This window comes from Elaeis guineensis, chromosome 9 (genome assembly GCF_000442705.2).
Source record: "Elaeis guineensis isolate ETL-2024a chromosome 9, EG11, whole genome shotgun sequence".
Classification (NCBI taxonomy): Eukaryota; Viridiplantae; Streptophyta; class Magnoliopsida; order Arecales; family Arecaceae; genus Elaeis; species Elaeis guineensis.
The window spans coordinates 75366987-75392670 of NC_026001.2; the positions used below are offsets into that span (position 1 = coordinate 75366987).

Here is a 25684-nt window from a genome sequence, read left to right on the forward strand (position 1 = left end):
GGATGGTATCTCGATATGAAGACACTATCCTGGATGCTTGCATCTTCAATGCTCTAGAGCAAGGTTCTTCGATGGACCTCATCCTTGCCTCACTACTAATGGAGACTGGCCTAAAACAATAATAAATCAATCATTAGTACAATAGCTATCTAAATAAAAAAATCAAATATCATTATATAAAAAGTATAATAATATCATTCGAACCCGCCTCACTCGAACCTGTCTTACTGGACCTGCCAATGTAGGACCCTCTGACGATGGAGCTGGTGCAACAGTGGAAATCGATGAAGGTGCCTCAGCTTTTGGGGTAGACTGTGAATGCGAATGTCATCGTCTGTCTTTTGGTGTCATACCTATAATTTTTGACATATAAATGAATATAAAAATAAAATTTAGATCACGATCTGAATTGGATCGAGGTTGAGATCCCGATTCAGATTGAGATCCAGATTGAGATCTGATTAGGATCTGCATTGGGATCTAGGACATCCAACAATAAGATTATTACTTTTCCAAAAAATTTGATTACAAGACATTCAAAAGTCGATCTTGATCAAGATCGACTTTTGAATGAAAATCTATTGCTCAATATAATTTAACTACCATCTCTAAACATACATTCGAAAATAAATTTTTAATTTATCAAAAAGAGTAACTCTATATTAAAATTTTTCATAAAAAATTTCAATAAATTTTTTTCTGAAATAGAAATATTTTTTATATTTAATTATAATAAATAAAAATATACAAAATAGTACATAAAATAATTAAATTATAATAAGCAACAGCAATGTGCATTGTGCTAGCGGAACCAAAAAATTTATAAATTTCAGCAATAATACTAAAAAATTTATGTAACAAATATAAAATAAACTATAAGCAGTTAAGCATGTAAATAATATTAACACAAAATAATAACAACAAAATCTATTTCTGAGGACTTGATGGTTTTTTTTAAATATTTTTTACCTAAAAATAATAAATAATTTTTTATTTTTTTAAATATTTTTTATCTAAAAATATTTTTTTCTAAATATTTTTTCTCGTAAATGAGATCTGGACTCGGCTTCCCACGGCCCCCGCTCCCATGGCACCGACACCGTCACACACCTCGTGCTGCCTGGACTCGGCCCTCATGACCCCCGCTCCCATGATGCCGGTGCCGTCACACACCCTGCGCCGTCCAGACTTGGCCCCCACGATCTCCGCTCCCATAGCATCGGTGTCATCACACACCCCACGCCACTCAGACTCGGCCCCTACGACCTCTACTCCTGCGGCACTGACACCGTCACACACCCCTCGCGAGCCGCCCCTTGCAATGCCGCCACCCTCTCCAACCCCGCATGATCCGGATCCTAACTCAGATCCTGATCAGATCCCGATCTGGATCCCAATCCGAATCGGGATCTCGATTCGAATCTCGACCTCAATCCAATTCAGATCGTGATCCAGATTTTATTTTTATTAATCAAATAATTAAATATTTTTATTAATATTTTATTTTTTCATTTTTTTATTTTTTTCTTTTTTCTTTCTTTTTTTCTTTTTTTTCCTTTTTCCCTCCTTTCTCTCTTCCCTTCCTCCCTCCCCACCATCACCCACCCCTCCCTGCCGTTGCCCCCTCCCCAACCCCGTCTCCCCGACCGTCGGTCGCCCCCTCCCCGGCCCCGTCTCCATCATCGCTGGCCTTCCCCTCCCCTATCCCATTCCCCTCGGCCCCATCCCGGCCCCCGACCCCATCTCGCCCACGTTTTGCCCCCGACCCCCTCCCTGCCAGCCGACCCCCTCCCCGGCCCCGTCTCCGTCGCCACCGGCAGCCCCCTCCCCGGCTCCATCCCCCCGACCCCATCCCAGCCATGTTTCACCCCCGATCCCCTCCCTGTCAGCCGACCACCTTCCCGCCAGCCGACCCCCTCCCCGCCCCACCTCCGTCGCCGCCAACCGCCCCCTCACCGACCCCATCCCGCCTTCGACCCCATCCCACCCCCCGACCCCATCCTGCCCCCATTTCGCCCCCGACCCCCTCCTCGTCGGCCGACCACCTCCCTGCCGCCGACCCCCGACCCCATCCTACCCCATTTCGCCCCCGACCCCCTCCTCGTCGGCCGACCACCTCCCTGCCGGCCGACCCCCTCCCTATCGGCCCTGTGGTGCCGCTAGCTGCCCACGGCCCACCCCCCCTCCCCGGTGGATGGCTCCACCCCTCGGTGGCCCGATCAACACAAAAAAAAGGGTTAGAACCTTACCTCCAGCGGACGACAAACGACGGGTGGTGCAGACGGCAACGGTGATGGTGGAGAGGGGCCTGCCAGTGGGAAGAGAAGGGGGCCAAAGCACGGAGAGAGGAGAGCTCAGAGAGGGAGAGAGGAGAGCTAGGGAGAGGAGAGAGGAGAGGAGAGAAGAGAGGGGAGAAGGGGGAAAGAGGGTTTTGCGTGAAACGACATTAACTTGATGTGCAATGAAAGAATCATTATTAGCGATGAAAATTTAATTTCCATCACTAATAATTCTATTAAACAACAAAAAACATTCTCCACTAAAAAAATTTTTTGTCTAAAAAATTATTTATGATGAAAAAAATTTTCATTGTTAATTATGTTATTAGCAATGAAAATTTAATTTTTATCACTAATAATTTTCGTCAAAAAAAAATTTCCCTCAAAAAAATTTTTCTCACTAAAAAAAATTTTTTGCGATGAAAACAAAATTGTTGCTAATAATTCCTGCCAAAATATTCCCCATGAAAAAAAATTTTCTCTTAAAAATTATTTATGATGAAAACTAAAAATTTTATCGTTAATTAGCTTATTCATAATGGAAATTAAATTTTCATCATGAATAATTCTCGTAAAAAAAAATTCTCCACTAAAAAAATCTTCCCTCTAAAAAAATTATTTGCTATGAAAAAAAATTCATCATCAATAAAATTATTAGCAACAAAAATTAGATTTTTGTTGCCATTAATTCCCCAAAATATAAAAATTCTCCACTAAAAAATTTTTTCCTCTTAAAAAATTTTGCAAAAAAAATTATTGATGATGAAAACTAAATTTTCATCATTAATAATCTTATTAACAACATAAATATAGTTTTCATCAAAAATAATTTTAGCAAAAAAAATTTCTCCAATAATAATTTCATAAAAAATTAATTTTAGATTTTTCTCACTAAGTAAATTTTTCATCCAAAAAATTTAATCACTAAAAATGACATTAAAAAAATATTTATGATGAAAAATAAAATTAATTTTCTTGAATCTAAAAAATTTTGGTCCAAAAAAATTTCATCAAAAAAATTAATTTTTTATTAATAAAATTTTTTTATATAAATAGTTAATTTGTGATTTTGTTTTTAAAAAAATTATGTACATAAAAAAGCAGCTTGGCTATCCTTTGTAATGCATGCTTTTGTGGATCTAAAATATGTTAATGAGCCTAATTGATGTTCATATGGTTTTATTAGGGTTGATCAATTAGGTGACCTAAAAATTTAGTGATATTTTTTATATGATTAAGAACTATGGTCGGCACAAGGATTTATAATCTGACAAAATTTGATTTCTATCTTTGCAGCCATGCTGGTATAAAGATAATATTTTTTTGATATTTTTTCTTTTTTTCTCATTATTTTGTTTCTCGAGGTTAGGAGGGGCTTATTTGCATAATCTAGTTTTATCTAGTTTTCAAAATATTTTTTATCAATTTATCTATATTTTGTTTCCATTCAAGGGACCGACAGACCAACACATTATCATGTACTGTTGGATGATAACCATTTTTCTACTGATACATTACAGATGTTAACTAACAATCTTTGTTACATGTGAGTTAAAAATTTTGATCATGTTCTTATGTTTTGACAGATACCTTATTTGGACTAATTTTTAGGTGATCTGCAGGCCTTTGTTTCTATATAGAGTCTAATTTTTTTGATGGAGGATCGACATCAATTAATAGTTTCAGGGATCGAATTGCTGTGGTGCATCATTTGCCACAGATTAAAGATAGCATTCAAAAAGTTATATTTTTCTATTAAAGATGTTATAGAATTTTATTGTCATAAGAGATTGTTGGCCAAATTTTTTTGGGATAGTTTAGAAGTAAATGACATAATTTAGTCCATTGAATAGTTAATAAAGTTTTATTCTTTATATAGTTGGAAGTTGATATTTCATCTGAATCAAATTCTTTGCATTTAATTTTCTGAGGCGATTTGCTACTGGATCTTATAGACGGTTGATTCGGTTATGGATGAAAAATTTTGTTACATCATCCGATAAAATCTAGATACTAAGATAATGATTCTTTTTTAGTGTCAGAAGTTATTTTTTTAAATTTTTAATTTTTTAATTATTAGCGATGAAATTATTTCATCATAAATAATGAAGTATTTACGATGAAAACTTATTTTCTATCACAAATAGTCAATTATTTATGATATTTTTGCTATTTCATCGTAAATAATTTATAAATTTTTTATTTTTTAAATTTTTTATTTTTTCATAATATTAATGATAAAAATATTTTTATCATAAATAATTAACTATTTATGATAGAAAATGAGTTTTCATCACAAACACTAAGTTATTTATGACATAATATTTTTATCATAAATAATCTAAAATTTTTATATTAAATTTATCATTTTTTTAAAAATATTGATGATAAAAATATTTTGTCATAAATAATGAACTATTTACAATAAAAATAATTTTTAATTGCAAACACTATATTATTTATGATGCAATATTTTTATCATAAATAATCTATAATTTTTATATTTTTTTAATTTTTTTATTTTTTTATAATATTGGTGATGAAACTATTTTTATCAAAAATAATAGACTATTTATGATGGAAAATAATTTTTCATCACAAACACTATATTATTTATGATGTAATATTTTTATCATAAATTATCTATAATTTTTATATATTTTAAATTTCTCACTTTCTTTCAAAATATTAGTGATAAAAATATTTTCATCATAAATAATTACTATTTATGATGAAAATAATTTTTTATCATAAATAATAAATTATTTATGATGAAATATTTTCATCACAAATAATCTATAATTTTTGTATTTTTTAAATTTTTTATTTTTTTAAAATTATTGATGATGAAAATATTTTCATCATAAATAATTGACTATTTATGATGAAAAATAAATTTTCATTCTAAACACTATGTTATTTATGATGTAATATTTTCATCATAAATAATCAATAATTTTTATATTTTTTAAATTTATTATTTTTCAAAAATATTGGCAATGAAAATATTTTCATCATGAATAATGGACTATTTATGATGCAAAATAATATTTCATCATAAATACTATATTATTTATAATGTAATATTTTTTCACAAATAATTTATAATTTTTATAATTTTTAAATTTTTTATTTTTTTAAAATATTAGTGATAAAATTATTTTCATCATAAATAATTGACTATTTATGATGAAAAATAATTTTTTATCATAAACACTATATTATTTATGATATAATATTTTCATCATAAATTATCTATAATTTTTGTATTTTTTATATTTCTTATTTTTTTAAAATATTGATGATGAAAATATTTTTATCATAAATAATTCACTAATTATGATGAAAAATAAGTTTTCATTGCAAACACTAAGTTATTTATGATGCAATATTTTTATCACAAATAATCTATATTTTTTGTATTTTTAAATTTATTATTTTTTTAGAAATATTTGCGATGAAAATATTTTCATCATAAATAATGAACTATTTATGATGCAAAATAGTTTTTCATCATAAATACTAAATTATTTATGATAAAATATTTTCATCATAAATAATCTATAATTTTTATATTTTTTAATTTTTTTTATTTTTTAGAAATATTGATGATGAAAATATTTTTAGCATAAATAATCGACTATTTATGATAAAAAATAATTTTTTATCATAAAAATTATATTATTTATGATGTAATATTTTCATCATAAATAATCTATAATTTTTAAATTTTTAATATTTTTTTTTCAAATATTAGCGATGAAAACTTTCATCGTAAATAATTGGTATTTATGATGAAAAATACTATTTATCATAAATATTCTATTATTTATGATGTAATATTTTTATCGTAAATAATATGTAATTTTTAAAATTTTTATTTTTTTAAATATTAGCGATCAAAAATTTTTATCGTAAATAATTGAGTATTTGCGATGGAAAAAGCTTTTCATCGCAAATACTTAATAATTTCTCCACTTATGTGGAAACCATTACTGTGAATTAAGATAATTTTGAAGTCCACCTCTAATCCCCTATTAGACTCCTTTGCATGAGAATCCAATGGCCCTAAAAGGATTGGAGTCTAATCTTCACCAATCTCAAAATAGTATTTTTTTAACCACTTATTTTCTAGAGCTAACTAATTCCTCTCATAATATAATAATGCTATTAATTATTCTTTCCATAAAAAATAGCCCTTCTTGTTTGGGGTTCTAATAGAAATTTTGTTAATGAACCTCCTCTTTTTTTAGGGCTTGGGGTTAGATACCAAATTATTCTCATCTTTCTCTGTATAAATAGTACGTACTGAAAATGAGAAAAAAAAGAAAATAATATATATATATATATTAGAAAACTAGCAACTCTGATGATAAAAGAATTATTAATTTTATTAATTTTTTAAAATTAATATTAAGAGAAATGTGCCAAATTTGTTCCAATAAATTTTTCTCATATCAAATGATTTTTTGTTCCATTAGGCTCCTTTGAATAAGAATCCAACGGCTTTTGGCCATAGCACAACTCTAGTCTAATCAACATCGATTTCAAAGTACAGAAAAAATTCTATAGGCCACCAAATCAGTATCTTTTAAACTTTATCAAAAAAATAAAATGAAATAAAAGTTTAGTATCTTTAACCACTTATTTTTCAGAGTTAATCACTCCAATGAGATAACAAGGCTATTAATTATCTTCCCATAAAAAATAGCCCTTCCTTTTTCGGGTTGGGCTGGGAATTTGATGAACGAGTGTCTTCTTCTAGGACTCGGAGTTAGAGACCGGATTCCTCTCAGCTTCTCTATATGAATCTGCCCTCCAACCCATCCATCTTCCCATAGCCTTCTTTTTCTCCTCACGCAAACCTTTGTGCGAAAGGAAGGAGGAGGAAAAAAAAGATGGTTTTGTGGTACAAGGTTGCGAGCGCGTCGTGGTAGCTGGCCATCACCGACACTGGGATCACCGACATAAAGCTAGAGAAGAAGGCATGCATCCTCCTGGGCCGGTCGTGCACCGTCGTTGATGTCTCGCCAATGAACTACAGGTTCGAGGTGCAGGCGGTGAGCGCTGAGAAGCTCCCCTCCATCGTCCCCGCTGTGTTCACCATCGGCCCTCATGTCGACGACCACGAGAGCCTCATCTCCACCCATGACCAGCTCTCCAACCACGTCAACGACCTTGTCCAGGGGGACAAGTCCTTCAAACAAGAAGAGTTTGAGAAGGTCCGGATGGAGCTGAATCAGTTCAGCCTTTTAATCTATAACGCTAACGTGGAGCAGCTCGTCGTCGTGAGCCGGTATGAGTTCTTCAGCTATCTGGGCCAGAAGTGGAGACCAAAGCATCGCCGGTCTTAAGAAACTTATGAAGACAACCCCGTGATCCGAGCTCATAACATTGCCGATCTCTTGAGTGGAAATATTTAAAACTCCACCATCGCCGACATTTCTGATCCCAAAATATCAAAGAAGGTACATTGGGGAGAATCGTTTTGCTGATTCAGTTGGTAAGATCAGACATTTTAAATTTTGCATGTTATTATGTGTCAGCTTTAAACTGAGCAATTCCAAACACTCTATATTGTATAAAAAATAATTTTAAGTTTTTTTTCTTCTTTTTTAGACCCTCAACAGTAAATTTTAATTCAACCCTCAAAAATCTTAATTCATATATGTTCAGGTGTGGATTCTAAGATACAATCTTCAAGTCTCATCATAGAAAAAATATTGAGTATTTGGAGTTATTCAATTTAAAACTGACACGCAATAACCAGCAAAATTTGAAATACCTGATTTTATCAACTGAATCAGCAGAATAGTTCTTCCTAGATGTGCCTTCTTTAATATTTTGGGATCAGAAACTACGGTGATGGTGGAGTTTTGAATATTTTCGCTCAAGAGATGCACAATGTTATGAGCTCATCTCGGTCTTAAGGCTCTTAAAACCGTCGATTATGAGATGAAGGTAGTAAACCTTTGCTGCATATTCTCTCCATCAGTCTATGGTCCTTAGATGAATAATTCTTTGAATTGTTCTCAAGTTACAAGAATTATACTTTATTATTTAGAGGTCTTATTGTTCATGAAGGTAGTAAAGTTTGTCATGATATCTTTTAAGAAGCAGCCTTATAAATTCATTTTCTATTCAAGTCAATGATAGATGTTATTGTAATGGTCTTATCATTAATTCTTTAGTCTGCTATAAAATTTTTTAAATACTTAAAAAATCATATTAATAACCTTTTCTTTGCTTCAATATATTGTTACACAGAAGATCCTAAATCTTTTTGTCACCCTAATTTTCATATATCTTTTCCTAATTCTCAATTACTATCCCCCCAAAAACTGAAACTCTGGCTTCTGTCCATATATCCTAGTTAGTCTTAAGTCTATTTTAAATCAAATATGGTTCTTTAAATTTTAGATTGGATTCTAATCTAAGTTCAGCTATTAATGCAACAAACCAAAGCCTAATTTTCATGGGCCTTCACCACTGGAGTTAATTTTGTTTAAGCAGACACTAAATGATTAGGAGTTGTGATTTACAAATTTTTGACTATGTTTTCTATCCCATCAATTCATAGAAAATGTGGGAATGTGACATCAGGGGAATGGATTGAGTTTATTTAGGGGATAGTACATAATTATCTACGAAACTTAGGCAGCGCATGTATAAGAAGGAAATTTGTTTGTTTATACTTGCTTTACTATTTCAAGTAATTACAAGCATCATTTTGCTTCTTCGAGCAAATTGACTCACAAAAGCAAAAAAAATATATAGATTCTCATGATATAAAGATGACTTTCCGTAGCTACTCTCAACAGACTTTATTAATGTACAAAGTTATCCTCCCTTGGTTATGTCGGATAATTGGTTTATTTAGTAAATAGATATGCTTTTGTAACAAAGTTACCTCAAGTTTCCTAGCTTAGTCCCTCCATAACGTGTTTTACTTAAGCGGCTAAGACCTTTTGCCAGGAACATATAAAAAAATATATTGTTATCATAGAATTTCAAAAGAATTGTTAATCCCTGATTATATTTCTTTTCTAAATTAGAACTTTTTCCATGAGTTAAACATGTTTTCAAAGGTCTCCTGCAATATGTCTTTCAAGATAAGATTTAATATTTTTATGACTGGTTATTGTAACTAGCTTTCATAGGAAATCCGTCACCTAGAAGAGCAAGAACAATTTTTTGTCATGTGGTCATGTTATTTGAATTAACCATTAAAAATAAGTGATAGCTTTTGCTATATAAGTTTCACACCTGTTAGTATACTTTCAAACAATGCCATACAATTTGCATATCGACTTACTAATATTAACTAACTAGCTTTTCATTTGGAAGAGAAGAAGAAGTTTTGGTCATGGTATCTTGTTATTTAATTAACTAATCCTAACTAGCTTTCATTTGGAAGAGCAGAAGAAGGTTGTAGTCATGTTGTCTTGTTATTTAAGTAGTTAATTAACCATTAAACATACGCGATAGCTTCTACTCTAGAAATTAGTTTCAGATCTGATAGGACATTTTCAAAAAATGCAATGCAATTTGTACATGGATTGATTAATCTTTCTTTCATTACATGAATCAGCGAGAATGTTGATTTAGATTTACTTCCACGCCACACCTCGCTCTTCCCTTCTTGATGTGGGGTCTGCATTCAATTCAAGTCCCACACATCAAGAAATTTTGTTGAATGTTGTGGCTTATTAGCCTTCAGGCTCCCTTCATTACCCTTGTTGTTTGAGCAAAAGAGAGGATAAGTTTTTGAAGATATAGACTATTAAAACATATTTTTTGAATTACCAAATATTTCCAATTATAGGTTCAAGTAGCCAATTGGGAGCTGTATAATTAAGAAGCAGAAGATTGCTAAAGCTGCACTCTATGGGAAAGAGAAGGAAGTAGAGGGATGTCAGACCATAGCGGAAGTAGAATTTTTTGCATGCTAGCAATAAGCTAGTGGAGAGTTGTATGCAAAGAAAAAGGAGACGAGGGGATGCTTTCCCTCACAGAGGCCCAACAATTTTACCTTCGCAAGCTCCTTGAATCCCTCAAAGGAAATTATGTTGCTCTAAAAGACTATCTCCTGATCAGTAATGGGACTTACGTTAATATCCAAGGATCAATGCTAAGACTGTGAAGGGGACTCTAGCCAAAGATTAGTGTTTGGACAAATGGTAGTGAGACCACTAATAGGGGCTAGAGCAGGAGGTGGCCGGAGTGTACCGCATGCTACCACCTCTATTCGAGATAGTTCAAGAGCAAATAGGAATGCTACCACCACCATAGATGGGCTAGCTCACCAACTAATCTGGCAACTAACTCAGGAACTTATGATTGAAAGAAATGCTTAGATTGAAGTTTGATAGGACTTGCTTTTTCATTTCTCAAAGAGTATAGTTGGTAGGACTACTTTCTTTGTTCTTGAGCTTATTCTTGGTTTGTTGCATGTTTGAGACAATATCAATTTCTATTTAATAATTCATGGTAGACTTGCAAAAGTCATCTACATTACTGCATTATTATAAAAGCCAAGACTGGATATATACTCTTGTGGAAAATGCTCCTCATGTGGATTCAAAGAAACTATGGGTAGACAGGAGACTATTGCATAGACATTATCCTGCACTAGGGCTTCAAATGGTTTTCTATTGTTTTTATCAACCATTTCCCATGTCCTTTAATTTAATCTCATGAATGCTCTAGATTTATATTCTCAGGAATTGATAACATCTAAAATGTTGTTTTCTCAGGAAGCACTTAACTATGCATTGTTTCATTTATCTAATAATATTAGTCATGCAACTTGTTTACCATTATTTACCTAAATGTATTTAGCTATGAGACTCATCTATTTCCATAGTTCTGGTCATTCTTTAGTAAATGACCATCTTTAGAGTGTATACATCAATATGACCCCAAATATGTCATAAATCCATGATGTTAGAAATCAAAAACTATTCTTGAGTTACTCACATGGTTCATATGTCTTGAGATATAAGAAATATATGAAAAGGATATCGAAAATTGCTAAGAGTTCAAACTTTATGTCCATTATTTTTTTGAGAAAAACTATGCATATTAAAAGTTTGCCAGAAAGGCACTTCATATTATTTCAACATTTTTGGGGTCATGTAAATGCTAAAAGCATCAACCATCTAACTGATATTATACCTAAAAAGAAAGAAACAAAACTAATATATATATGTGTAAATTTGATTCGTTTGAGACAACTATAGGTGCTTATGTATAAAGCTTCCATCTTTTCAGAAAAAAGTTTAGAAAGATGAGATCCTCCACTTGGTTCAAATATGCATATCCTTTGAGTCTGCAACCCTCTACAGCCACCCACCCCATGCCCCCCCTGAAAAAAAAGGCACATATCATCTTAATGAAAATAGGAAAAAATACTTAAGTCGTAGATGGATGGATTGGGAACCACAACTCAACTGCTTTAGATTTGAATCAAAACTGAGAACAACTAAAAAAATTTTGGATCCACATTTTCAATTTCACTTTGAGCTATAATATGGATTATAGCAAAATTCAAACTGGCAAAACAAGGCACCATTGGGATTCATATTCAACTCCATGGAATGTAAATTCTCACATATCAAACTTGATGTTCGCAGTGCTAAAAGCACCACTCATAAGATGAATAATGAACCCTAAGCCTGAAAAATAATGATTTATGATCATCAGCAACATATCATGAAGAAGTTATTTAGTTTTATAGTATATAAGTAGATCTATTAGTGAGTAGCACATATATTCTAGGAAAACAACCACTAATTTGCTCATTAATTAATTTGCTTTTTGTCAGAAAAAAGAAAAAGAAAAAGTTTTAATATGCTGCATATGAAATGAAGCAAGCTACTTGTGGACAAACTCCACTCTATTTAAGAATAAATGTCTCCCTCAAAGCCACAACAGAGAAGGAAAAATCAACTTATTCTAGAATTAGTTAATTTGGATAGTTGATTTAGTGAGTGGGGGTGTTCAGCTATTTTCACTATAGTATAATGGAACATTCCAATGCAAAAATACTCAATTCCTGATGCTTATAAGCATCACAAAAAATAATCTGTCCTTTTTCAAAACGTCAAAAAAGAATCATTACATGAAGTGTCGAAACTAATATTGCCTACACTTTGTGAAAGCATCGATAAGTTTAGAATACTTTCCGATGCTAGCAAAAGCGTTGGTATATTTATTAATGTCGATGCTTATAAACATCATCAATTCACAAAAATTACTGATGTTTATAAGCGTCGGCAATTTGTAACCATTGCCAATGCTTTAAAGCACTGGTATTTACTAAATTTGAAAAAAAAAAAAGACACCCAATCTGAAAATAATCTATATAATAATACATATATCTATCCAAAATTTATAAAAAAAATTTAAACACCAACATAAATATAATAAAGACTGTGTAACATCATAATCAATATATATCCAGAGAACAAAGTACCACAAGTCCAGTATGATTAAGGATGACTTAATCATTATCTTGTTTCATAATAAAGACTATATAACATTAGATAGCCCAATCTAGGGCATGAAGACCTAAAATTGAATCCCACAAAGACTAGAAGCTTTAGGTCTTAGTGTTCTTTAATAGACACTGCAATGCCTCATGAAGGACAAATGGGATAAAATATGAAGATATCTCAGTTATCATTTATTTGCTTTGCCTGCAAGTCATTCCACTTAAGCTCAAATTGATCGTTTACAGACAGCAACAACTTAACTGCAAGATAAGTGTATTTGAGAGAATAGCCCCACATAAAGTACCCTAAAAGTTGCTTAATCCAAGAGAATCTATCAAGATGAGATATAGCTAATGACAGAAGAAAAATTAGATGATAAGAAATGACATGAAAATTTTTGCATAAAAAATAGCACAACTGAAAATTGCTTCCATTCATGGCTTTGAAAACAATGTATTCATCATCGAATAGCCAATCCGAAAGAATAGTTGAGTACCTCGAGTCGGAACTTCAGTGTCTTCCAGAAAAAAGAAACACATATATAATCAATCATATATATTTCAAAAAACAATGTTAAGGTATAAATTAAGATGTGGGGCTAATTATGATCTCTCTTTATTGCAGGCTTGCAATGGATCTCCTAACATATCAGAAATGCAATAGGATGAGCAGACCAGTTGCATGACCACCTGATGGTGAATGCTTGAAGCTCATTCCATCTTATAGCAATCTTTAATACAGAAAATGTATCAGAACAAAGTACATGAAAATGTGCAAACTGAATATAATAAGGTTCAAGTTGCATACCAATTTACCAGCACGGTCAAAAATAGGAAACCTGTGGTACTTTGTGTGGTGTGGGTTTACACTATATGAATACAGGCCATGTTCCATCCATATGGGTTTACACTACATGAATCAAGATATATTCAAATTACAGAAATGTCTCAGAACCAGCTCTCAACCTGGCATAAACCTTTATATTTGTATCAGTTTCCAACCTAAGACAGCTTCGTGAAAGAGAAAGGCTCACCATGAAACCTTGTGGGCAAGGCAGCAAGAAGAGATATCAAACATCTAAATCCCACATTTTAGCAATTGCAAGAAGAAATTAATCATTCATGTTACTACAACTATGGAAAACAAAGGTTTTTTTTTATACAAAAGGAGAATACTGCATATAGTACATAGTCACCAAAATTTATTAAAGAAGAGAGTACATAAAAACAAGAGTGAAAGGGAATCCCTACCCACCCAACAACACCAAAAATCAAATTTCAAATTCCCTGACCAGCAACATTCAAAAAATTTTGAAATTTAAATTTCAAAAAAGAGAAACTCTAATAAGTCGCGCTGGAATGGATCAACATCGATCACCAAAGAAAAACATCGGTGACCACCACATCTTGAGAGAAAAGGAGCACCAAAGAAAAAACATCGTCAACCATCACAGCAAAGAGAAGAGCATCGTTGACCAAACCTTGCCAGCGACTGATGAAGCCTGGCAATAATCCATACAAAGGACAAGAGAAGGGAAAGAAAGCCGACTTGGCCTGACCCAACCATCCGCCGTCCACTACCAAAAGAGACTGGTGAAGAGGAGTAAGAGAGAGAGGGGGGCTCGGCCAACCATCGTTTGTCGTCCGTTGGAGGGAGAAAACCACCAAAGGGAAGAGAAAGGGAAAACTAAGGTTAACAACAAGCTATGCTGCTATCTATCTTCCACGCACCAAAAACCCATTTTTGTCAGGTCTTTAGTGCTCTAGTTGTCTTATTATAAAATTAGGCTAATCAAAAATCAAAGAAGCCAAAGTTCTTATATTATGAACATACAATGTGCACTCAAAAATCTAAAGCAATAAACTTTGTAAAAATATATCTCATACACCCAAAGTAGTAAAAATCTGATTTAACAATGGTGTACTCACACAAAGCAAATATCTAAATATATGAATCAAAAATAATGTGGATTTTCCAGGCAATGCTAACATAAAGACATGCTGCCAATTTCATTTGTCAATTTCATAGCCAGATTTTTTTTTACTAAAATTAGATGCATTTTAATAAATAAAAAAAAATCTTCAGCACCTCACCCTAAAAAAATGATGAAGCACCCACATTCTGCACAAAAAGATAGGAAAACAAATAAATAAAAAGACAAGGGCTGCAGATGTCTCAAACCTATGAAAAGAAAGAATCCACACCTTCCCTTTGAGCATGGACGAAAACCTAAAATTCAATAATTTTTTTGTGGATAAGAAGTAAATGCAACCACAACTAAAGAGAAGACATCAAAAAAAATCTATAAAACTTAAAAGAAATATAGAGGCATCAGGGTATTAGTCATTCGTAGAATCATGACCGTCAGTAATTCCATGACTACTGGAACTATCAGGAAACTACAACAAATATATAAAAACTTCAGTGTTAAGAATACGAAAATCATAATGCAAATTAAATAATTAAGTATATGAATAAAAATAAACATATGTATCCTAGAAGAATCCACAAATATCTATAACATGGATGTCAAATGATCAATCTAAGTCTTCATGATGGATATTATAGTGTCATAGTTCTGCCTTATCGCTTCCACCTGCGCCTCTACTTGTACCTGCACCTATGCCTACACCCGCACCCACGCCTCTATCTAGCCCTCCAACTGCTCCTCAATCCATGCCTCCACCTGCTACTCAATCCATGCCTCCATCCAAGCCTCAAGCATAGAAATATCTGTATGCTAGAGCTTCTCTCTAGCATCCTAAGTGTATCGACGTATGTCAGATAACTGAATGGGGGTAACTCCAACTCCATAACCCTTCACTCGACCATAGCGGTTCGATCCCAACAGCTCTGTCATCACTTGAGCCTCAACACGACTGGCCTCCATAGATGTCGAGGACTCACTAATATGCTCTACAACAAGAGATGAAACTCTCTCCTATATTTAAGAAAAAAATATATTAATTTTATAATTAAAAATAAAATTATAAATCATAGCATTGCATGATTATAAATACATACAAATATATCTCTCGACTCGTAAGTAACAAAATGATCATCTCGATAAACATGAGTCGTTATGTAAAACTCCACCTAACCAGGCTCCCTCCCATGGTCATCCATTTACAAAAAACATAAATTTTATAAAATATATAATCCATATATTTGAATTGACAAGCTATAAGAGTTTCAATAAAACTAATACATATCATGATATATGATACATGATACGTAGTTTTAATATGAAGCATAAGGATCGTATATACATCAAATTAGTCTAAAAAGGTTTGTAATATGCCAAATATTTTGAAAAAAAGCATACATATTCTTGTCTGCGTCGTGCATAGATCTTAAATCCTGATGTATGAGGAATAGATTGAGCTACTTGTGCAACTCTATCAATATCAAAATATGCCTACAAAATAAAATAAACAGTGCAATATATCTTATATATATCTAAATTATACACACTAGTAATTAATATAACATAAAATATATGATGAATGCATACAATTACTTGTCCCTTCTCAAAGAACCAATAATGGACAAGCTTCCTCCATTGATGAGGATCTACATTAAGAGGATAGATATGAGCAACATCATCCTCTGCCAAATCCTCTCTTGTAGTTCTCTTTAGCATTACCTTAAATTCTTTCCATTTTTTATTAAGGGACTTCAGCACCCATTCATTGCTATTTGGAAGGAGTATAAATTTACTCCACAACAAAGCAATGAAGGATATTCAAATATTAAACAACATAATTAATTAAGTATAAACAAATTAACATAAATTATTAAGTTATCTCTTTATCTTTACTAATCATACAATTTGAAGCTTATATGCATAAAGCATATTATTCCATCTAGGATAATTCAAAGGACAAAGTTGACCCTTTCGTGCAATAGTACCAAAGAAGCTCATTAATAATCTAGTCACCTTGTTGATGAGCTACCGCATCTGATTGCATCAAATGATGAACCTCTCACCCTCAACTAAATGCCAAATATCTCTAGCCCATGTGGATCCATGTCTAATCTATGCTCTCATGAATGCATCTACAATAAAAACAAAATGAAAATTGATATTAAGAATCAATCAACAAAAATTAGTACTAAAATCTTAATAGTCATGAATATATTATACTTCTATTAAAATATCCAGGATATGTATCTCATCCATAATAAGATCCTCCACAGTAGGAGGATCCTGCTATGACTCGGGCTGTTGCATGGATAAAGAATGACCGACATCAAAATGCTATGCAAATGATGAAGGACTAGCCTCAAACTACTATAGTTGCCTCGACTATTTGGACTAATCAAAAGACAATCCACCCTGGGAAGTATGTAACTCTATATCATCAAATCATCTATGTCAAGACATGATGTCACCAACATTCACAAATGGAAACAAAAGTCAATTAACATAAATTATGAAATGATAAATATAATACTGATTAAATTGCTAATAAGAAGCAAGATCTATGAAATGAACATGATAATATAATAAATGTATATATCTTAAATCTCTTATTAATTAAAAATTAGTCAATATTTTCTCTTTCAATATCCATCCTAATTAACCAAGCTTGTTATATTTAAATCATCAGTCGATGTAAAATCATAAGGCATAGATTGCATATAAGTCTCATCATCCTCTACTTCTAATCTTTCTCCCATATCATATAAGTCTTAGGTGTCCTTACCACAATAGCTCATTTCTTATCTTTTGATTCTTATATAAAAAAAACTTGATGAGCTTGAGATGAAAAAATAAATGGATTATTCTTTAATAGCACATCAGTATGTATCAGTCTTGAAAAAATTATAAGTGTAAATCTATTCATATCTTGTTTTAAGCCCCTTGGTGAGTTTATATCCATCCAGTTACATCAAAATAATATAACTTTAAATTTTTCATAATAATCTAACTTAAAAATATTTGTAAGTATACTATAATAAGTCTTCCAACTTACTTCCACCATGATGCCACTATTCTAAATTTTTCTAAATTTTTCATATTTTTTTGTATGAAATTTAAATCTATTAATGATGAAACCATTATATCTATTCACAATATTGCTAGGACCTTGAGCAATGGTAATTAATTCCTCTGAATAGTTACTCTCCATCATCATTGGTATCTAAAAATCATGATAAAATTATTAAGGTATTATTTGATGCTTATAAATATGCTCCAAAATTAATCCTTTCCCTCATATAGATGACTAATTTGTTTAAAAAGTCATTCAAAAAATAACTTGATCAATCATCATTACTCAATCCTTTGGTTAGGTCGAATGCTGTGGTTTGCTCATCTTTGAGCAACCAAAAAATTGCTACAAAAAAAAAAATTAATTCATTAATTAGGAATATTATATGATGACAATGAAATAAATCAATATATACTGAGGTATTATGTCATTATGAAGTAGCACATAATGATGGACTTGTGCCCAGGATTTTTTATCAAGAACCACACTTTCAACCTTCTCCAAAACACTTTCAGCAATGGAGAAATATTTTTTTTCATGCCTCCCTTTTTCACTGTGAAACACTTCCATGCCTAGAAAATAGGGGTGTGAGGGCTTAAGAGGAGTGGGGACATGTGGCTAAGTTCCTTATTTGATTAGGTCAAGGTCTAGGACTAAATCCAAATCAAGATTGGATTCCTATTTAGATTGGGTTAGGTCTAATCCCATTAGATTAATGAAATCCAATCCAAATCAAACTAAAATCAGATCTAATCAAATTAAATCTGATTTAAATTAACTAAGACCTAATCCAAATCAAACATGGGTAATGATTAGGTCAAACCTAATCTAGATAGGTTTGGGTTAAGTGTTCATTAGATGCAATCCCATTAGATTAATGAAACCTAATTTGAGTCAAACTCAAATCAAAACTAATCAAATTAAATCTGATTTAATTTAATTAGGATTCAATCTTAATAGATGATCAAATTAAATAATATATAATAATTATATTTTAGTCCTCCTGTAACTTACTAACTCTTAGTAAGTTCTCAATGTAATTTTTATATTTAAGTCCAATCATCAATCAAATTGATAATTAAGACCACTTGTAATTTATGACTCGAAATCATGATTCAATAGTCCGATCAGTCAAGATCTTTTTTATGTATAACCCCATAGATTTTATTCTGTCTGATAGTAAAAAATATTTTGATCTCTATTAAAATATCATTAAAATATTTTTTAATAGATTGAAATAATTTCAACTATCCAATCAAGAATTATTAATCATCAAAATAATTGTCATTGGTTCTACAATCCACCAGTGACATCTAGCAGCATATAGTGGCAATCTAGTAGAATGGAAGGATGAACATCTAGGTATAGTTACCGTATGATTCAGTTCTTTTATTATGAGTTCTGACAAGATAGAGGCTATGAAAAACTCATCAAACCTCATCGTCTGTCATATATAAGATTGTTGAAAAATATGTCCTAAAATTAATCATCTAGGTTGTAAATGATTATGCTCCATGTATATATATGAATTATAAATTGATAAAAATTATCTAACAAATTCATCATAAGAAATACATCTTCCTAAATAGAACTCGTGTTATGATAAAGTCTTTAGAGCTACTTATAAAATGATAAAGAAAGATTTATCATATAGTTTTTAAATTTTGCTTGTGATCAAACAATATAATTATTACAAAGATGATAATTGTATCAAGTATAGGTCATTGTGTGTCATATTAGTTGATTATCCTCTTAACTAAGACATGTGGAGACACGAGTATGGCATACGGGTGAAATATAGGAGCACATTTCATTGAGTATGACCAACTCTGAAATACTATGCTGTCAAGAGTTGCTCTGATAGGATATGGATATAAATATCTCTCTGACCTGAAGCTACCTCGATGACTTGTAAACAACTCACTGTACTTTAGTGCTGGACTATCTGAATTTCTAATTCGATGATGAAAGATTTTTGGGTATAGTCAAGTAGTTGTGAAGTCTGAGTATGAGTCAAAATGAGATTGATCGTTCTAAGTAAAATTAGAGATGATGCATCATTGTGTTTCAATTTAGCAAAACTCTAATCAGAGTAGTTTTAGTGAAAAGTCATAAATTTTTTTTAAGGTTGAGACATAATATGGACCACTCATCTAGGGTTGATAGTTTAACCCTAAGTTATCCTTAAGCATCGAGAGTTAAAGGGATGAATTATATGGTAACTATATCCATATAGGTTCTTGAGTGTTGCTGAGCATACATTCAGCCTATCCGAATAATGGGTCCCATTACTAGATGGTTATATCGATTAGTATAGAAATTATTCTTATGCTACCTGTTTAGGTTCGAACCTATGGAGTCATACACAGAAGTACATATCTGATCAAATGGCTGATCAATGATTATGAATCATTGAAGGATTTAATTATCAATGTGATTAATGATTAATCCTATTCAAAGGTTGAAATAAATTATTTACTAATGGTTAATAAATTAAAAAAATAATTAACTAATAATTTGATTGTTAATTGGCTCAATTTGATTAAGCAATGGGGATTGGATCAAATCTAATTGAATTGGATTCAATTAGATTTAGTTTCAATTGATTGATCAAGTCCTAATGGATAATAGGGTTTGCTTTAATTGATCTTAGGGATGCAAATCAGATTTATTTGAAAAAGATTCAATTTAATTTAAAGTTTGATTGGATCAAATTCTATTGGATAATAGGCTTGATTGGATCAAGCCCTATTGATCTAAAGCTTTCCTGATATCCAATAAGATGAGAAGAATAAATTCTTGGATTGATGGGGTTTAATCTAACTAATTTTTTCATTGGATTAAAGCCTAATTGATTTTTCAATTAGGCTAGGACTTAATTAGTTAGTTTGTTATAACTAAATCCTAAGTTGGATAGGATTGAGTTCAAGAATTAGTTAGAGTTTGATCAAGAATCAAGAGTCCTATTTGGACTAGGACTTAACCAAACTTGTCTAACTAACTTCCCAACCCCATGTGCCTATTTATTCTCCATGCCCCACTCCTTTCACCATGAGATATCCACACCTAAAGAAGAGCCATGCCCCCCCTCTCTTTCATGAAGAAATATGGCACCCCATTCTCTCCCTTGTCGCCTACATTTTAGGATGGGGCATCCAAGGGTTGGATGCCCCGTACTCTTTCACATCAAGCCTCTTCTCCAACCCCTTTTGAAGAGATTTTTGCAAGAGTTTACTACTGATTCTAAGGCATCAAAGAGAGGCTCTCTTTCTAGTTTCACAGTCGAAAAATAGGGAAGAAAGGTTCATCCCAATGAGAAAGAAAAGGAAGAAGAAAGGTCTTCTTCTAGTGCACAACCTTAGAGAAGAAGTTCTTCTTTTGGATTTTTTAATTTTTTTTAATATATAAATTAGATTAGATTTAATTTTTAATATAAGAATTTAGAGAAGAAATACTAAAAAAATTTGGTTAGGTGTTTGGGATTTCCTAGGACTCTAGATCAAGGAGAAAAAGGGAGAAGAAAAGAGAAGAACGGTTCTTCTTTTAGGTCTTTGTTTTTGATTTTTTTAGGGCATAAGAATCCATGTTATTTTTTATATAAAAAATTAGATTAGATCTAATTTTTATCATATAAAATTAGAGAAAAAAATTTTTCTTAAAGATGTGAAAGAAAGAAAGGTTCTCTTACAAGTGGAAGAATTGAGAAGAAAGGGTTCTTCTCTTGATCTCTATTGTAGAGATCAGATACATGGATCTAGAAAGAAAAAAGGAAGATCTTCTTATTCTTCATCTTCTTCATATTTTTCTTAGATCAGTCAATAAAATGTGTCTTTATGAGATAGCACTCTCGGAGAGATCGATCAGTATAAGGGCTTCGTGTGGATATCCGTAGAGGTCGGATGCGTGTGCAACTGCTGAGCATCATAAAGGATCAACTACCATAGATTTTAGATGCAGTGATCTGCTATCCGTGCTCAAGTATTGAGTTTTGAACTCAATTCATATTTAGATATGATCTAAATATAATATGGATAAGATCTATATTTATTGAATTTTAGATTTTAGATTTATATATATGCATATTAGTTCATATCATAGATCATATATAGTAGTTTTAGATTTGATCTATGCATATATTTTAGATTAAATTATTTAATCTATATATATTTTGTATAAAATTTTAAAAAATACATGCATGAAACCACCATGCTTCCTTTAACCGGTATCAGAGCGAAAGTTCATTATGACATGAACATATATGCATGTGGAGTTGAAATTTAGATTTAGTAATGCATAGGATGTATTATGATCTAATCTTAGATATGATCTAATATGAGAATCAGATATAATATAATTTAGATTAGATCTAAATTTTTACATATATGATATATGAGTAGATTAGATGTTTCAATTAGCAAACACTTAAATTGGATTGATCACTAGGCCATCTGGTCATAGGAGCAAAAAGGGTTTAAAGGCCCTCTCTTCCTATTCGATAGGATGCTCTTATAGTATGTAGGCGTGCCATGTGATTTAATCCTATGAAGAAGAAAATGAAAGGAAGAACTTACCTTTCTACAAAATCTTAGGTATTGAAATCCTAGGATTTGTTGTATGTGACACAAAGCTTAAGTTGTATGAAAAGTAAAACATCTAATCTATATGATTAAAATTATTTTAATTATAAAAAATAAAATTTAAAATCATAAAATATTTAGATATGATCTAAAGATTCATTTATGATTGATTTTATTTTAGTTTATGCAAGAATTTTTAGATCTAAAACTATATGATACGTGTTGGCACGCCTACTGATCCGACTAATTTTGAATTAGTTAACCCAATCTTCTGGTTTAGTCGATTCAGTACTAACTAACCCAATCCAGTTGTCTCAAGCTAAATAATAATAGTTATTGTTCATGATCAGTTAGTCAATCAAGTATCAAACTTGGTCGACCCACTGAAGTGAGCCGACTCCATTCAGGAGTGTGCCGACTTAGTTTTCAGAATAAAAATTTTTGCATAAGAATAATCTAAAATTATTTTATAAAATTGAAATGATTTTAATTAATAATCTTAACTCATGTTAATGCTATATTTAATTAAGAATTAAGAAATATATTTTAGATTTAGAATTATGATTAAAGATCTAATGACATTATATAAAACATGGAGCATGAGTTAGCTTAAATTAGGTCTTTTTAATCAGATTAGTCCTAAGGTTAAAAATCAAAGACTTAATGGACTAAAAAGGTAGTTGATCTAATCTAATCAATAGTTGATTTAGATTAGATCAAGGATACTCTAGATCAAACACAATAGTTATAAAAAGTCAAGTCCATATTTTTGATTAAACCATATGGACCTTGATTGTAGTTCAAAGCTCGAGCCCGAGTCATTGGACTGATTAGATCATTAAGTGACTCGAGTTCACCCATGTCATTAAGGTTAATCAATATGATTGATTTAGGTGCCCTGAAATGACTTGTTTCTAATTCTTCTTATGACTTGGTGAAGTCAGTGGAAGGCTTTACGACGTACCGATTGGACCAGCTGGTTATTTATAGTTTTTATGAATTGATGAAGTCAGTGAGAATTTATGACTTATAGGTCGATTGATATCTTCTAAAAGATTTAATTAAATTTTTTAAAATTATTAAGTCTTTAAAAATAAAATAGTTATGGAGATAACTAGATCATAGCCTCCCATTAAGTTGGATGATAATTGATCCAATAGTTGGATGATCATTGGATGGCCCAAAGGTCTGGTGCTCATCTGCTATTAGAATTATTATTCATAATATAATGACTCAGTTGAGTCTCTCTTATGGGTGATCAGGATGATCGATCAAAGTCGGGCCTGATCATTTGTGGTTAGATTTCTGAGTATGATCATGTTAATGGTTGGACCTAATCAGACCTTTCAGTGAAGGTCAAAGCCTACTATTAAGATTTTGAGGCAAAATTAACTAGTAAAAATTATTTGGTGAAATAATTAGTTAAGAACCTACTGTTAAAAATTATATCCTAAAGCTAATCGTTTGACGATTGGCTAATTATAAATATATATGAATTGATCAATAATAAAAATTATTTAGCCTTTTTTATGACAAGATAACATCTTCTAACAAGCTTTTATGTTGTGATGAAGTCCTTAGAATTACTTTGATCGATAAAGGAGGATTTATTTGCATAATCCTTAAATTCATTCGCAACCAAACGATACGCTATTACTAGGACAATAGCGATATCAAGTATAGGTAGTTATGTGCCATATACGTTGGTTGTTCTCGTAACCAAATAGTGTAGAGACACTTGTATGGCATGCAGATGAGATGTAGGAGTACATCATCATGGAACGTAATCTACTGTGGAGCACTCTATTGTTAAGAGTAGCTCGCTAAGGATATAGGTATAAGTATCCCTTCGATCTGAGATCACCACAGTAATCTGTAAACAACTCACTGTACTTTGGTGTCAGACTATCTGAATTTATAATTTAATGATGGAAGATTTCTATGTGCAGTCAAGTACTTATCAAGTTGGTGTGTGAGTCAAGATAGAATTGATCTCTCTAAATTAATAGAGTTAATATATCAATGTATTTCAATTTAATAAAATCTGAACTCGAATAATCAATATGATGGATTTGAAAGATTAAAATATAATGTGGATGACTTATCTAGGATTGACAGTTAAATTCTAGGTCATCCTTAAACATTAGGATCAAATGTATAAATTATACAGTAACCATATGCCAATAGGTTCTTGAATGTTGCTTCGCCATCATTCAACTTATCCGGATGTTGGGTCTCATTGCTAGATGGTTACATCAATTAGTTCAGAAATTTATTTCTATATTACTGACATAGGTTCGAACCTATGAGATCACACTCAAAAAAAATTTCTGATTGATCATGTGGCTAATCAATGATTGATAATTATTCAAGGGCTTAATCATCAATTCGATTGATGATTAACCTTATGCAAAAGTTGCAATAAATTTATTCACCAAGTGTTAGTAAATTAATATAAGATTAATTAGTAATTAGATTGCTGATTATCTCAATTTGATTGAATAAAAAATATTAAATAAAATCTAATTAAATTAGATTTAATTAGATTTGATCCGATTAGGTTATGAGATGATCTAATTGCTAAGGAAGAATTGTCTCTGATTTGATCAGAACTTTGGTTCAATCAATTCTTAATTTGATTAAAAATTTATAAATTTAATTAGATTGGATTTCATCTATTTATTTGGGCTAAACCAAATATGATTTGGTTTGGATTCAAATAAGAAAATTAAGAGTCCATATTGCATTGGACTCTTCTCCCTTGTGCACCAAATTATAGATGCCATATTTCTTCATGCACAAAAAGTTTTTGCATGAGATTTTTTCACACCAAAGAGTCTTCACTCTCTCTTTCTCACATCCAAGGATGGATATTATTTGATATTATATGGAAGGTTCAAATCTAATTTGAATTGGTAACCATATGGATAATGTTGGACATTATCTTTAAGACCTTGCACCCACTTATTTTGTTCTTTTATTTTATGCAATCAAAAAGAGTAATTTTTTACTATGAGAAATTAGTTGGAGAACTGATTTACTATGAAAAATTATAGGATGGGGCATCCCATATTTCTTTTGGGTGTGAATTGGTAAGCGGAGGCAACAAAAGGCAAGAGTCCAACATCTCTAGGACTCTTCACCTAACTCATTACATGCCTAAATAAAAGGGGTTTTATTTTGGTTTTATACATGTAAGATAGAAGAGAAAAGGATCTTCAAGTTGGGGGTCCTTGGGCATGAGTTCTTGGCATGAAAAAGAAGAGGAGAGTCCTTCTTCTTTGGGTGTGTGCAAAACCTAGGTTTCTAAGGTTTTATTCCTAAAGGCTTGGGAA

At 31.7% G+C, this 25684-nt stretch overlaps 3 pseudogenes; 1 reads left to right on the forward strand and 2 right to left on the reverse strand.

Annotated features, from left to right (window-relative positions):
* Positions 1–7312: 7312 nt before the first annotated feature.
* LOC105035242 (flotillin-like protein 4) lies at positions 7313–10592 on the forward strand (annotated as a pseudogene).
* Positions 10593–15536: 4944 nt separating this feature from the next.
* Positions 15537–16418, reverse strand: LOC140851499 (uncharacterized; annotated as a pseudogene).
* Positions 16419–17322: 904 nt separating this feature from the next.
* On the reverse strand, positions 17323–17913 carry LOC140851500 (uncharacterized; annotated as a pseudogene).
* Positions 17914–25684: the final 7771 nt, after the last annotated feature.